The sequence below is a fragment of the Pseudorasbora parva genome, chromosome 4 (assembly GCF_024679245.1).
Source record: "Pseudorasbora parva isolate DD20220531a chromosome 4, ASM2467924v1, whole genome shotgun sequence".
Classification (NCBI taxonomy): domain Eukaryota; kingdom Metazoa; phylum Chordata; class Actinopteri; order Cypriniformes; family Gobionidae; genus Pseudorasbora; species Pseudorasbora parva.
This window is the reverse complement of record NC_090175.1, coordinates 13,425,272-13,439,691: the sequence shown is the minus strand read 5'-3', so window position 1 is coordinate 13,439,691 and position 14,420 is coordinate 13,425,272. Positions and strand designations below refer to the sequence as shown.

Genomic DNA, 14,420 nt, shown 5'->3' with positions numbered 1-14,420 from the left:
CCTCCAAGTGTTGTTGAACAGGTAGCAAAGTTTGAGGTTATAATTACGATCTCATCATATTAATGCAGAAATGCCAGCTACATTTGTTTTTAGAGATCTGTCTGTTCTGCTGAAACTCTCACATGTAGGTTACAGGCATCAGTTGACCTCAGTTGCCTCACATGCCACCATGAATTTGTGAAAGTAAGTCTTAATGCATGCAAGACTTCAACCCTTACCCATAAATATCCCATTCTCTGCTCTCATACAACCTTTCTGATGACCTGACCTTCTGATTTTGCTCGTTACTCTTCCTGTCATATTATGAAAATCTCCTGGTTGACATATACCAAAAACCAAAGGTACTATGAAGACTTTTCATATTTGTATCAAAAGCTAGTTTAAACACATTTGACTACTGTTTGCTGTTGAGAATCAATATGCATAAATATATAATATACAATAGCGGTATTATTTTTTGTAATTAATAATATTAATAATTAACCTTAATATGCAATATATAATGTATTAATAATATGAGGTTATTAGGGGTGCACGCACTTATCTCAAGTTCTTCTTCTTATTAACTATTGTTATTATTCCATACAAACTTCGGCATCTGACTCATCCTGAATCGTTTGTCATATTCCCACAAATGAGGTGTGTAAAATCACATTTTGTACATATCTTTGTATTCATATTGTTATTATTATTAGTGATGGTAGTATTTAATTATTATTATTTTAGATCTATGAATTATTTGTAAATATTTGTTATCTGAGACCCACTTGGATTTTTAATGGTAAAAAATCATGACAATTGTAAATATACACTATAAAAGTAGTATTAATAATATTGATAATAAACTTAATATACAATATATGTAATATTAACAATATAAGGTTTTAATTTTAATATTATTATATTTTTCAATTATATTATTGTATTTATTTTTCTACTTAATCATTAAGATAGATATACATATTGCTCTTTGGGGCTTCACATACTTTAATTTATATTTAATTGGTGTTTCTGCAAAACCTGGATCAAAATTATCAGTTACGCCGCCTCTTAATAATTATAATAATCAGGCCACATCAATAGAAAGTGTTTGCTTTTTTCAGAAGCATTGCTATATTTGTCTTTTAAAGGATGTGGTGTAATCATTAAATTGCATTTCTTAGCACTAATGTCACTGTGAAGCTGCTTTGAAACAATCTGTATTGTAAAAAGTGCTCTATATAAAGGTGATGTGGCTGGTTATGTGTCATGAGGATGAGATGTATTTCGAGTCACACTGAGAGCCTCTATCTAACCTTTTACCTCTTTTGCGTTTGGCTCTCTGTTTGCGTTTCATCAGCGATTGGCCCAAGGCAGTGCCGAGCTTCACAAACACTCGTCTGTTGACCTAATCTCTCTCTATTCTCTGACTGAACACAGCCTGATGTCTGGAAATGCACTGCTTCAGCGATATCTAGCTATATCCGTATCTGTGAAAGGCTGATAAATGCGTATGGTCTCACATGCCTACGCACGCACTTGCACATACATTTACATTTAACCATCTTAGCAAATGCATTCTTACATAAGCTAAGCAATTAACAACAAGCAGCAATAATCAGCTAGAAAGCATCTCAAGTGTGATTTGGACTGTTTGTTTAGAATGTATTCTGAGTGGCATTTATGAACTTAATCCAAGCTTACTACTCAACTAGTCTTTAGTGCATGTTTTGTAATTTGTACCAGTTTACTGTGTTATTATTTCAGACACATTCTCTTGGGTCATATAAGACCATTTGAGTTCCCAATCTTTATTTATTTTCTATTTTGACCAGTATTTATGCATCCTTTGTCATGCATTGTGTCTCTGCAGTATCACTTGTTTTCTCTCTAGCTGTGCTTCGGGTGGTAAATGGTGCGGTTAGGCCTGCTGTTGATTGTCATCTCCTGGTCATTAGAGCATGATATGTCTGCTGAACAAGCTTTCTGGTCTCTCTTTTTGTCTGCCATCTGAAAGGCGCCATCACTAAAGCCTGACTCCAACCAGTCAGAACTTGCATGCGTGTGTGTGTATGTGTGTGTGTGCAATAGAGAGGATCATATCAGTGACTTCAGCTGATTATGAGAAACATCATGTGCGCATGGCTGAATGCGTTTTTGAGCAACAATTAAGTAGTTATAGATGGTGTCGCTCTGAAATTGCTGTCATGATGAACAGGAATAACCGCAACCAGCCTTTTATTGTGATGGTTACTGACTTCAATAAAGTATAATCAAATGGTCATGCCTGATATGGATGCATAACACTCCCTAGATTTGATTTGAAATGTGTTATGCAAAAAAGGCAATACATTTCTGTGATTGAATTAGAATTTCCTAGACCATATGTGCATCATTTGGTGCAAACTTCAACTTATTTTCTCTTTTCTACACATAACATTTAAACCCAAATGTGTCAGAATCTGCAAAATTCGAATATATTGTCTGAACTGGACTGACGTGTTTATGTAAGGGTAGAGAAATGCTTATTAAAATGCATTATACGACCCGTCTAGATTTACTAACCGAATCCCGATGCTCATTTCCCTCCACTTCTTCAAACAGCTCTAACAGGTGCTCATTAAAGTCTCAGCCATTAAACGCACAGTAATGTCAGTCCATCTTGTGAAGACTCCTCTTCATTTAGTCTGACTTTACTAGCTGCTTTTAAAGGCTATTTATGGCTTGAATAAGTTAGTTTACTCAATGACAAGGTTCTCAATAACATGCCACTCTAACACAAATAGCCTAAGAACTGTGGGTAACCCTCTTAAAAACATTCCTTTTAAGCTGTGTCCATGGCCTTTGTGTTCACCTGTTAATAATCGACTGCTGGAATGGCAGAGCAAATGACTTCTCAGGTCATTGACTCGGCCAAATATCTCAGAGTTAGTGGACCTGAACTTAATTATCAAATATCATTGTGGTGTACTCATTTCTATAAGTCTTTATGAGACAATATTTACCTTATGGTTCCCGGCATCCGCTTTGGCTCGGATAAATAATGCAGATTGCTGCTATGCTGTTTTGCTGTTCAATTCTTTATGTGAATTGGTGTTGTTGGGTTTTTGAGCTACAAGTCATGTGATATTAATGCTGTCCTTTAGTATGTTGGTGTTTCACTGTCATTGTGCTTCATGTGTTTAATATTAAGGAAGTTATATCTGTAATGACATCTTCCAGGTATGCAGAGGCAAATGTGTTCCCACTACATTCCCACTGATGTTATTATTCTTAATAGTAAGAAGAGTAAGTTATCCTTAAAGGGGGTGAAATGCTGTTCCATGCATACTGAGCTTTTTACACTGTTAAAGACTTGGATTCCCATCCTAAACAGACAAAGTTTCAAAAACTAATGTTGGACGTTTGATAGAGTATTTCTGTGTTAAAAATACTCCTTCCGGTTTCTCACAAGTTTCGGAGAGTTTTTTTCGAGTGTGGGTCGGCTTGACGTGAACAGAGCGGAAGGTCCTTGTATGGGCCGTACCAGCTCTTCTCCCGGTAGGGTGGGTGCGCGCGCGCGTCACTAGAGCGAGAGAGGAAATGCACGCCCATAAACACTCGCTCAGCTGCAGATCCAGTTGTCCTTGAACACTTCTGACGTGCCGCGCTCCACTTTATTCCTATGAGTGACATCAAGCGACTTCAACGCTTCAGCACAGCATTCTGGGAAGGCAGCGCTGCATTTGAACTGATTTGAACGCAGAAATGACGGGAAGCTTCACAACATCGCGGATTTCCACGGTCACTGCTGTTACAGGACTTCAGCAAATCATACCAAAGAAGTGTGTTTTTGACGGAGCGGTCCCAGCGATAAAGGTTCGGTCCTGCTTTGGAAGCAGCCGGTGAGTAAATCTGCTTCAAATGTCTGTGCTGTTGGCTATCGTCGCGTGAGTAAACATCAGTAAACGACACGATCGCGTGCTTCGTCATTCAAATGCGCTAACATTACTCTATTGTTGTTCTATGTATAACGTTACACTAGTCTGATGTGCAAAACCGTTTTTCCTTGCTACTGCTAAGGTTTAGTCGCATACAATAGTCCATAAACCGAATCATGTCCTCACAAACTGCGAGTAAAGACACAAATGTTGACAGGCCACTAAATACAGTACATACCACAGAGACGGCGTCCTGCTGTTGCCGTTTCTCCTGTTCAATTTATTTCAGCCTCCGAATGATTCTGGATCATATATCTATTAGCTGAGATCGATAGCCATGAGTTTGTCCACGCTTGAGGACGTCACCGCTTTGTGCGCACTCGTCATTCTTTAGCTCCGCCCACCAGTGGCGAGGCCAGAAATTTTTAACTGAGTGGACCTTGGTGGAATAGGGTGGACCTCAATGACTACTCTCAAATTACACAAATTTAAAGCTACACTGTGTAACTTTTTTAGTTTATTCTTAGCTAAAATCACTTAGTTCTTTCAAAAATATATGTGCTCATTAATGTATATTTACTTCTTTCAAGTAATAATGCATTCTCATAATTTTATAATATACCATTGAAAATACATAAGTGTTGAGGGTTCGGATGGCGGTCGCCATGTTGCTCCTCCATCTTGAAAGTACATTAGCCAAAGAGGGACATACCCGTAAATTCAAGCTTCGCTTTTCGCGTTTTTTACACTCGATGGCACCGTGTCGAATGTGAAGAGGAGGATTGCTTGAGGCTGCTATATGATGACGGAGGATCACTCTTAAGCCCCTTTCACACTGCACGTCGGACCCGCAATATTCCCGGAACATTGCCGGGTCGCCTTCTGTGTAAAAGCAACCACGTCCCGGAATTGATTACCGAATTCGACCCCGGTCGGGTACCTAGTAATATTGCGGAATATGTATCAGAGTCGCCAAGGAAGCGGAAAAGAGAATTAAGACGGCAACGCGACAGGCAAATCAACAAGACAAAAGTAAATATTAGAGTGGCCTTTCCAAGATGGAAAGAGCTCATGAGGAGCAACGATTTTAAAAAGAACGCCGACATTGCCTGCTTTCTTCTCGACAGGTAATATTAATTCAGCCTATTTGTGTATATTGGAAGTTTTATTGTTGCTTGGCTAATTGTATCATGGTGTGCTGAGCATAACACTAGAACGACGTCTAGGATAGTTTTCCTCGCGTCAGTGATGAAAAAGTATTGTTTACCTTATAACATATATCCGTGTTCTATGACGGATAACATGAGATTAATATTTTAATTGCATTATAATTTGTTTGCCTTACGCTAGTGGTGTTGTACAATATACAGAATAACGATAGCACTGATAAAAGTTACTTTACTAAGAGCTTGCATTCGTCTGGGAACCTGATAGCTGATGTTAGCAATGAACTGGTTATTATTCAGTTCTATTATTCATTTTACATAGATTAACTTGATCATAGATCATTTGGTAAATTAAATAACTGCAAATTATAATAGTTTTCAAAAATTACCTCATCACTTGAGTTGACGCAACACTCACCGAAAAGGTCGAACTGAAAGCCATGACTAAATCGGCCACCGTAGGAGTTGAAACGAAATCGAAATTGAGAGGAGCAGAAACAATTATTCACTGGATGGTCATATACCTTTTCACCACTAGATGGGAGAAAATATCACACAGTGTAGCTTTAACAATATGGGACAAAATCACTTGACAGTAAATATAAGCTATATATGATTTATTTTTTGCCAACAAATTCATATAATTCATATATGCAAAATTTATTTATAACAAGCAGCTACAAAGCCTATTGCAAGGAAGACAAATATAGATATTGTGCTGCTATATGACCACTAACAAGACATCAGTGTTCAGTAATTGGGTTAATTTTAAAATGGAATAACCAGTTCTTGTCAACTAATGCAACTCAGTATAACTGTTGTCAAACATGTATTTGCAGCTTAACCTGTGAGAATTTCGTCTCGTGTTATGCACCGTGGCCTGTGTTAAAAGTTTATTTCACTAGCAGACGTAAACTCATCTTCCCATCCCCTCAACAATACGCGATTGGCTAAAGTATACAATAAGCTTATTGATTGGCTGTTGCAATAAGTCAGTTATATGAAAATGTTTTCGCTCTACAGTAATTATTTTTTAATAGGGCTGTCATTCGAATAAAATATTTAATTGCCATTAATCGCATGATTGTCATGAGTTAACTCGCGATTAATCGCAATTTAATCGCACATTTTTAGCAATTGTAAATCTAAAATTAAGTTTTTAATACTCTAATCAACATGAGTATGGACAAAAATGCATGCTTTATGCAAATGTACATTTATTATTAGTGAAACCATACTTATTCAATAATAATCAATACAGCATGAAGATTAGACATATCAAAGGTCATAGATGTTTATTTAAGAAATTGTTCATGTCTCTTAAGCCTAAACTTAAAAATTAAGAGTAAGCAGTGATTTCTCTCATTTTAAGAATATAAAGGGAGTTTTTACACTGGCAGTTTAATTCAGAGCAGGGCACAGTTCGTATGAAAAATTGGTAATGTGTACCAGTGAGCGCACCATAACCACACCATACCTGGAGGAGGTCCATACTCCACGAGTAGGAATATAGTGCGGCCCCTTTAAGAGACGCGCGCTCCCTATTGAACTGCCGGTATTTTGCGTGTGCGCGCCGAACTGGGCCGCGATTTACGTGGACAGTGTGAAGAACATGGACTCGGGAGCGCGCTTGTTCAGGAAAGTAACCTGTGCATTCGTTTTCGCCGATTGTAATGTATTTAGTTCAATAAAACAGGTGTACTGTAAGTGGTGATGGTGTTAATGATTTACCTCAGACATGAGCGAGAGTGAGCTGCAGTGCATCGCCCTTGGACTGCAGAGAATGTGCTCAGTGAAAAAAACGCTCTTTTCTTTCTGAAGTCTAATAAAAGTTAAACAAAAAATGTGGTAGCTTATGTGGTAGCTTATGTAGGCAATAACTGCACTTTTGGTTTAGAATATTAATGCCAACCCTTTTCTTTCCCTATTAATGTTTGCTGCTGCATCCTTTGCGTCTGACTGCTCTCACGCCCTATGCCACGGATCAAACAGAAAATGCGCGCTGTGTTAATAAATTTAGTGCTGTTAAAATGAATTTGCGTTAACGCGTTATTAACATATTTGACAGCCCTATTTTTTAATGAAACTTTTTGTACGTATTTAAGTGATTTGTGTTGTCACATAGGCATATTTTCTGCTATCCTAATTTTTTTTTTTTTTTTTTGTCTGTTCTGATTGGGTGGGCCTGCCGTCAATCTGAGTGGGCCAGTGCCACCCTGGCCCTTATGTAGCCTCGCCCCTGCCGCCCACACGATACGCCTCCAGGCGCTCGTTTTTTTCCCGGAAAGACTCGGTACAGCCCATATTTCTTTTATAAATATAATAAAACTAAAGACTTTTCGGAGATATGAAGGATGCAATACTACTCTATAGGTACTCAAGATTGACATGAGATTGACTGAAACTGAGTGTTTCACCCCCCCTTTAACTTAAAGAGTGCTGACCTGTACCACCCGACTGCTGCATGTTCATTTGGGTGTTGACATAGAAATGCATACATCTAAGTCAAAAACTGACTTCACAGGTTCCCATCTCTTCCAAATGAGTTATAGCTAGCGTGAATGGTGCGTAAGCTTGTTTTTTTGCTTTAGAAAGAACTGTGACGTTGGCTGCTGTTTTGGTTGCGGTGCGCGTGAATGGCATCTGTCTAACTCTGCAAAGCATGAAACTCGCTGATCATGTTCGGAAAGAATGCAATGATTGGACAAATTTTTTATGGTCCTACGCCTTCCACAGACGATATGTATACATATAAATACATTTTACTTAACTTAGTGATTGCTATCAGGATATGAAGAATGCATAACCAGCTTAACAAAAAATATTTCTGAAACAAACCACCTACACTTTCGTTATCTTTTTCACTATTTATACAGCACTTCTTATTTTTTGTAACTGATTTATTTTGCAAAGTGCCATGCAAATATATTTTAACTAAAAACAATAAGCTGTAACTATTTATAAATGTTTGAAATAATAAATAGGCATATAATGATATTGTGTTGGTCCCTTTTTGCTGCCAAAATATGAGGCATGGATTACACTTCTCCTGAAGGTGTGCTGTGGTATCTGGCAGCAAGATGATAGCAGCAGATCCTTTAAGTCCTGTAAGTTTCAAGGTGGGGCCTCCATGAATCGGACTTGTTTGTTCAGCACATCCCACAGATGCTTGATTGGCTTGAGATCTGAGGAATTTGGCGGCCAAGCCAACACCTCAAACTCGTTGTTGTGCTCCTCAAACCTTTACTGAACCATTTTTGCTTTGTGGCAGGACGCATTATCCTGCTGAAAGAGGCCACAGCCACCAGGGAATACTGTTTCACTGAATACATGTACATGGAGTACATGGTCTGTTTGCACTTTCAGCGGTGGGCAGGGGTCAGCATGGGCACTCTGACTGATCTGTGGCTGTGCAGCCCCATTACCAACAAACTGTGATGCACTGTGTATTCTGACACCTTTCTATCAGAACCAGCATTAACTTCTTGAGCAATTTGAGCTACAGTAGCTCATCTGTTTGATTGAACCACATGGTGCCAGCTTTCGCTCTACACGTGCATCAATGAGCCTTGGCCACCCATGACCCTGTGGCCGGTTCACCACAGTTCCTACCTTGGAGCACTTTTGATAGACACTGACCACTGCAGACCGGGAACACCCCACAAGAGCTGCAGTTTTGGAGATGCTCTGACCCAGTCATCTAGCCATCACAATTTGGCCCTTGACAAACTCGCTCAAATCCTTAAGATTGCCCATTTTTTCTGCTTCTAACACATCAATTTTGAGTACAAAATGTTCACTTGCTGCCTAATATATCCCAACCAATATCAGGTGTAATTGAGGAGGGGATGAAGAGATATTCAGTGTTATTCACTTCACCTGTGAGTGATGTTATGTCTGATCGGTGTACATGCAATGACAAATCAAAACATCCTCAGTTAATGCCAATTAATCATTAATTTAGTCTTATTATGCTTTCTATCTTACACAGTATAATATATAGCTTCCTATTATATTTAGGGAAGGTGTTCCTTCACAAGATAATCATCATATTGGCATTAAAAAGTATAAAATATAATGGGCGTGCACATGAGCTGATTGCACGTGAGTAGTATGTTCCAACAGCTTTGATTTAGATGGACTTGTAGCCATTTGTGTATTTGGTATGACGTTGATCTCTCATTGGGCAGGAGGGGAGAGTGAGCAGACCATGGTCTCATTTCTTAAGTCTCGGATCTGTCTTTTTATTTCGATTCCAGACTTTGTTTAAGACTCTCTGATGTGCGGCAGCCTAAGCATATCGCCTGCTCCAGTCAGTGCAGCCAGATGCTGGATGGTTAAATGCCTCTTATGCTCCACAGGGCATCGTCACGCGATGGCAGTTTATGCCAGATCTCCATCCTTCGTCATTTTTGATAAAAGATAGCATACATTTTTGACAGCACCTGTCATGTAGATGTTAAGCCTTTCAAACACAAGCCATGTTTTCAGATTTGCACGGGTAATCCTTTTCAGACCGTAAATACCCACAGGAATGTTTGCATGGATTTGATTATTTCTGCATTTTTAAAACCAGCTCCTTTCAGCTTTGAGACCAAACATTTACCATTTCGACTTGGTGATCAGACCAGCTCTGTGGGTTTCGATTCTCTTGGCCTTCTGCGAAACCACAGAGCATCCAAACAGGCAAGTTTACGGCCTATTGAAATGTCACCAGTGATAATAAAAGGTCAAGACTCTTGCCTGCATTTAGAGTTTCTGAAGCCAGGGCACAAGGGCCTCCTTTAGGCAATGATGAGAATGCCACGAGCCCTGCGGATCTAATGCACTTTAATACCAGAACCCATTGGACATCAGCCGCCCTCCATTCCTCAAACTTACCTCCATTGCTAAGGTGACCTCATAGGTAATTGGCTGCACTCTGTGGGAGGCTGGTACTCCGTGACTGATTGGACTGATTTCATGGGCTACTGAACATTGACATTTACGAGAGATCCCCCCACCCCGCTGCCCTTTCCTGTGCTGTTGCCCTTTGTTTCAGAGTCCTGCACTTAGAAGTGTGGAATTCAGCGATAATGCGGATTGTTATTAGGGCTGGGCGGTATGCCCATATATGCCGAGCACCCACTGACGCTTCCTACAAGCATGAGATGTCGCGAATCAATTGCAAAATCAATTATAAAAATGACTTTATACGTACACTACCGTTTGAAATAATTCCGAATTTCTTTTTGAAAGACGGCTATTGTGATATGGTAACAGTAATATTGTGAAATGTATCATTTCAATTTAACTTTTAAATTGAACTTTTATAACTTTAACTTTTTTACTAACATTTAATTATATTTTTAAATGTAATTTATTCCTGTGATGGCATCTGCATATTAGACTAGTTTCTGAAGGATCATGGATCATCAGGGTGACACTAAAGTAAAAAAGGCTGCTGAAAATAAAGCTTCACCATAACAGGAATAAATATCAAATATTTGTTTCTCTGATCTACAGTTTTGATTCTTACATACACTTTCAGGGTTTTTGTGTCAATGCATTTTTGGTTCCCCGCAAAAAAAACTTTAAGTGAACAGTTCTTAAAAAAGCCAGTTGTATTAGTGTAAAGAACATGTTAATCCAGCGTAGGGTCAGATCCTTTGTATTGCGTGAGGCTGCATCCTTGTTATTTTGGACTTATTACAAAAAACAGAACAATGTCTAAAAGCTGATATGTGACAAGGTATACAGAAAACAAGCTAAAAAACTCATAACTACTTTTCTATAAGCTGTCGACTTAAAAAAATGAGCGTTTAAGGAGACAAAATTGTATACAGGCAATTGACGTGAACCTTCAGCAGGAAGAATGGGTCAGTTTTGGGATCCTGATACTCAGTATGCCTACGTGTGCAGTAAACATTTTGTCAAATATACAAATGTCCATTTTATGACATTATATTTCATGTCGCTGATCACTTTCCCCTCCAGTGGGCGTAGTTCTCAGTGTAATCTCACATGTAGCGCTCTGTCTCATTCACTTTTATGTCTTAAAACGCTTGTTTTTTTGGGTCAGCAGCTTATAACCACTTCTGGTTTTTGGTGCTGGGCTTTTTAGCTTGTTTTTAACAACAACAAAAAATAACAATGTCTAAAAGCTGATAAGTCAGAAATAACAAGGAGGCAGCTTCCCGCAATAGAAAATCAATGGAGACGGTTGGTTTGTTTTCCCCCCCGGTGGGCGTGGCTTTCAGATTATGATGCGTGTTGCTCTGTCTCTATTCTAGGCTGTACTGTTGTCAAACAGTATGTTTATCAGGTGTTTATCAGCCTACACCTGCTTGTTCTTTCACTTCCGTGTGCTTTCAAACACAACAGAGTGTGGATAATTTCTAGCCAATCACAGGCATATCGGATGATTGCGTAAGCACAAAGGCTAAATTCAGTACCGACTTGGTATCATGGTCTGTACTTTTGACAACACTGCTAGGCTGCATGATGCCGAATATAAGACAAACCCCCCTTTTCAAGATGTATGTTTTGGAAAAAGGCTTTTTGGAGAACAAAATATTTTATTTGAAAATCATTTTCATATTGCATATTTTTTCATATTTACATTTTTGTATTGAAAATATGGTAAATACTAGCCTAGAAATCTAGACGCACCCTAGCGGCAGCAAATCTAATCTGCCCGCGAGTGTTGTCTAGCAACTCTCAATACCCTTCTGAGCTGTATTCGCCTAACTCTTGCCGGGCCAGTGTCGTTGGGCGGGGCCATAATGACAACGGCCGAGTTGCGTTTGCGTGCTTCTAGTAAACACAGAAACTGGCGAACGGTCTTTCGAATCAGCTTTGACCACGACTCTGGAAGACTTGGAGTTAAGCTTTTCTCTGAGAAAAGAACAAAGAACGGCACTGAAGTCATTCTTAAAAAGGGAAGATGTGTTCGGAGTTTAGCCGACCGGATACGGCGAATGTTTAATCTATCAACAAGCTCCCCTTCACCGTCGTTGCTCTGGTTGGTGGTAGCGCTATCCTATCGCGTGCAGAGGGAGTTTGAAAGGCAACCGTTTATCCCGCCCCTCGGATTGAGCCCTGTCTATGGTGAGTTTCCAGACCAAACATCTTGATGTGGGTCTGGCTTGTCAGGCTAGGTAAATACTGGTCAAATATAGAAACTCTTATTTTTAAAAAATAACTACCGGTATTTGGCATACCATAATTATAACCTGTAGTCCATCTGAATTATATAACAATTAGGTTATCCATCTCTTAGTGAAAACCATGTAGCCTACCAACATGTAATTAACAGTAGAAGTGACATCTTATTGTAATTCTGAAATGTGGGTACCGTCTTGCGGTTTGAAATCACGCACAGGGGAAGTTTGGTACCTTAAGGGAGGCCAGCAAACATGACAGTCAATGGCTCTTAGACAGTAAGCTTTTCTTTGACTGTTAGCGGGTTTTTTTGTACTCGCGATCTTCTAACATTACACTCTGACACCGTATTACTTGGCGCACTCGTTTTCCGCGTTTGGCGCTGCCAATTGTTTCGGATGTATTATTGGCATGTAACAGTTTAGACTGAATATAAGACAAACACTTTTTTTTTCTTTAGATGTTTTCTATTCGGGACAATATGGTGATCTAAAGAACCACTATAATGGAAATGGAAAGGAAATGTTGAAGGTTCTTAATGAAACCATAGATGCCAATAAGGAACCTTTATTTTTGTGTTCATTTACCTCGCTTTACATTTTTCCTTTTATCTTAAGAAAATGACATTTTATTCAAGGTAGACAACAGTTCCTGCATTCCCTGGAAATTGAACCCATAATGTCAGCATTGCTAGTGCCCTGCTCTGCAGTTTGAGCTACAGGAATAGAGATGTTTGAATATATTTCAATCTTTCAAATGGAAAAAAGGATCAAAATAGTTTTATTTTATTTTATATTAGACTGCCCACCTTTTTTGTAATCCACCCACTCTCATTGCTGTTACTGTAGATTATTTGCTTGATAATTTAGCCAGTGTTGAGATGTAGGGAAGATATGCAGGAACGGTGAATGTTATCCACTTCTATTGTGCCTATTAAATTGGTCCTTCCTGATACAGATCGAATGTGCCTGAACCTGAAGTGCCAATTAGAGCTATGATATTGCTGCATTGCTCTGCTTTTTAGTAGAATGGGAGAAATTATATTTATGGGAGAATGAATAGTCTCCTTTGAGTTAATTTGGTCCATTTGCGGCTCTGTTAATGACCGGGATGTGGCACAGATGAAGACAGTTCCAGACAGGTGGGCTCCTTACATGTGAAGACTGGATGGAGCTTATTGACCCAAATGGGCTGGGAAAAACAGGGTTTGATATTGGATCTGAGGTAGCAGGGGCCCAGGGCATTTTCTGCAATGGTAGGCCAGAAAAAGTGTCTTGATTTTAGATTCAGGCAAGTATAGGCACCCCGTGTAGACTTAAGCAAAGATGCAACTTGTGAGGATTTCACACAACAGCTTGTGACAGAATTTCTGGCAGTTAACTGTATTAAGCAGCAGTATTTTGGATACCCTTGAGGGGTCGTGCTGCACATACAGGTAGGCTGGTGAGCTGTCGCTTAAATAAAAAACAGCTAGTCTTGCAGACTTTGAAGAGTGGTTCGCCTACAGTGGTTCAGGCTGCAGGGTTGCCAAATGAATAAAGAAATGGTATCAGCAAAATGGTACAAAACTGTACATTTCTCGTCTATTACCACCCACTGGTACTTATACCAACAACGGAAATAAGTGGTGTTACAATAGCAAAACGTGCGAGAGCATTGCTATAGTGTAATGATATTGTATTGCAATAGACAACACTTCAAAGTTAATACAGAATCAACCCCCCCCCCCCCCCCCCTGTTTTTCAAAAACTGAAAAACAAATGTTTTTGCAGTTGAAAGGAATTAGTAACCAAATATGATTATAGTTTCACTTAATAATTATAAAAAAGATCAAACTTATTGTACTCAGCATGAATAGAATGTTACCTGAGGGACAGAAAGTGGGAGAGAGGGAGAGACAGGATTTAGAAAATAAAAGAGAGAAAGAGCCAGAGCAAAGAAGCCCCAGCGAAAAGAAGAGCCAGAGAGCAACCCGTTACAGAATAACAGAGTCAGAGTAACAGTTGCAGTATTCTTTTATCCCTTCCTTGACCATGTGACTAAAACCCAAATAGGAGACATTCAAACTGACCAATCAGATAATTACCTCTTTCCCCACTGTAAATGTCTCTGTTCAGTTTCATATGTCTTTGATTATTTCCAATCCTACAAACTTAAAGGCAAAACTGACCTATTTGGACTGGAAAAAAACATCTGACTGGCATCTAAACAC

The 14,420-nt window shown here is 39.1% G+C and overlaps 1 protein-coding gene across 1 annotated transcript in view; it reads left to right on the top strand.

The window, feature by feature from the left end:
- tbck (TBC1 domain containing kinase) overlaps window positions 1–14,420 on the top strand; it is a 68,989-nt gene that overhangs the window by 49,122 nt on the left and 5,447 nt on the right. The gene's annotated exons all lie outside the window — the stretch shown is intronic.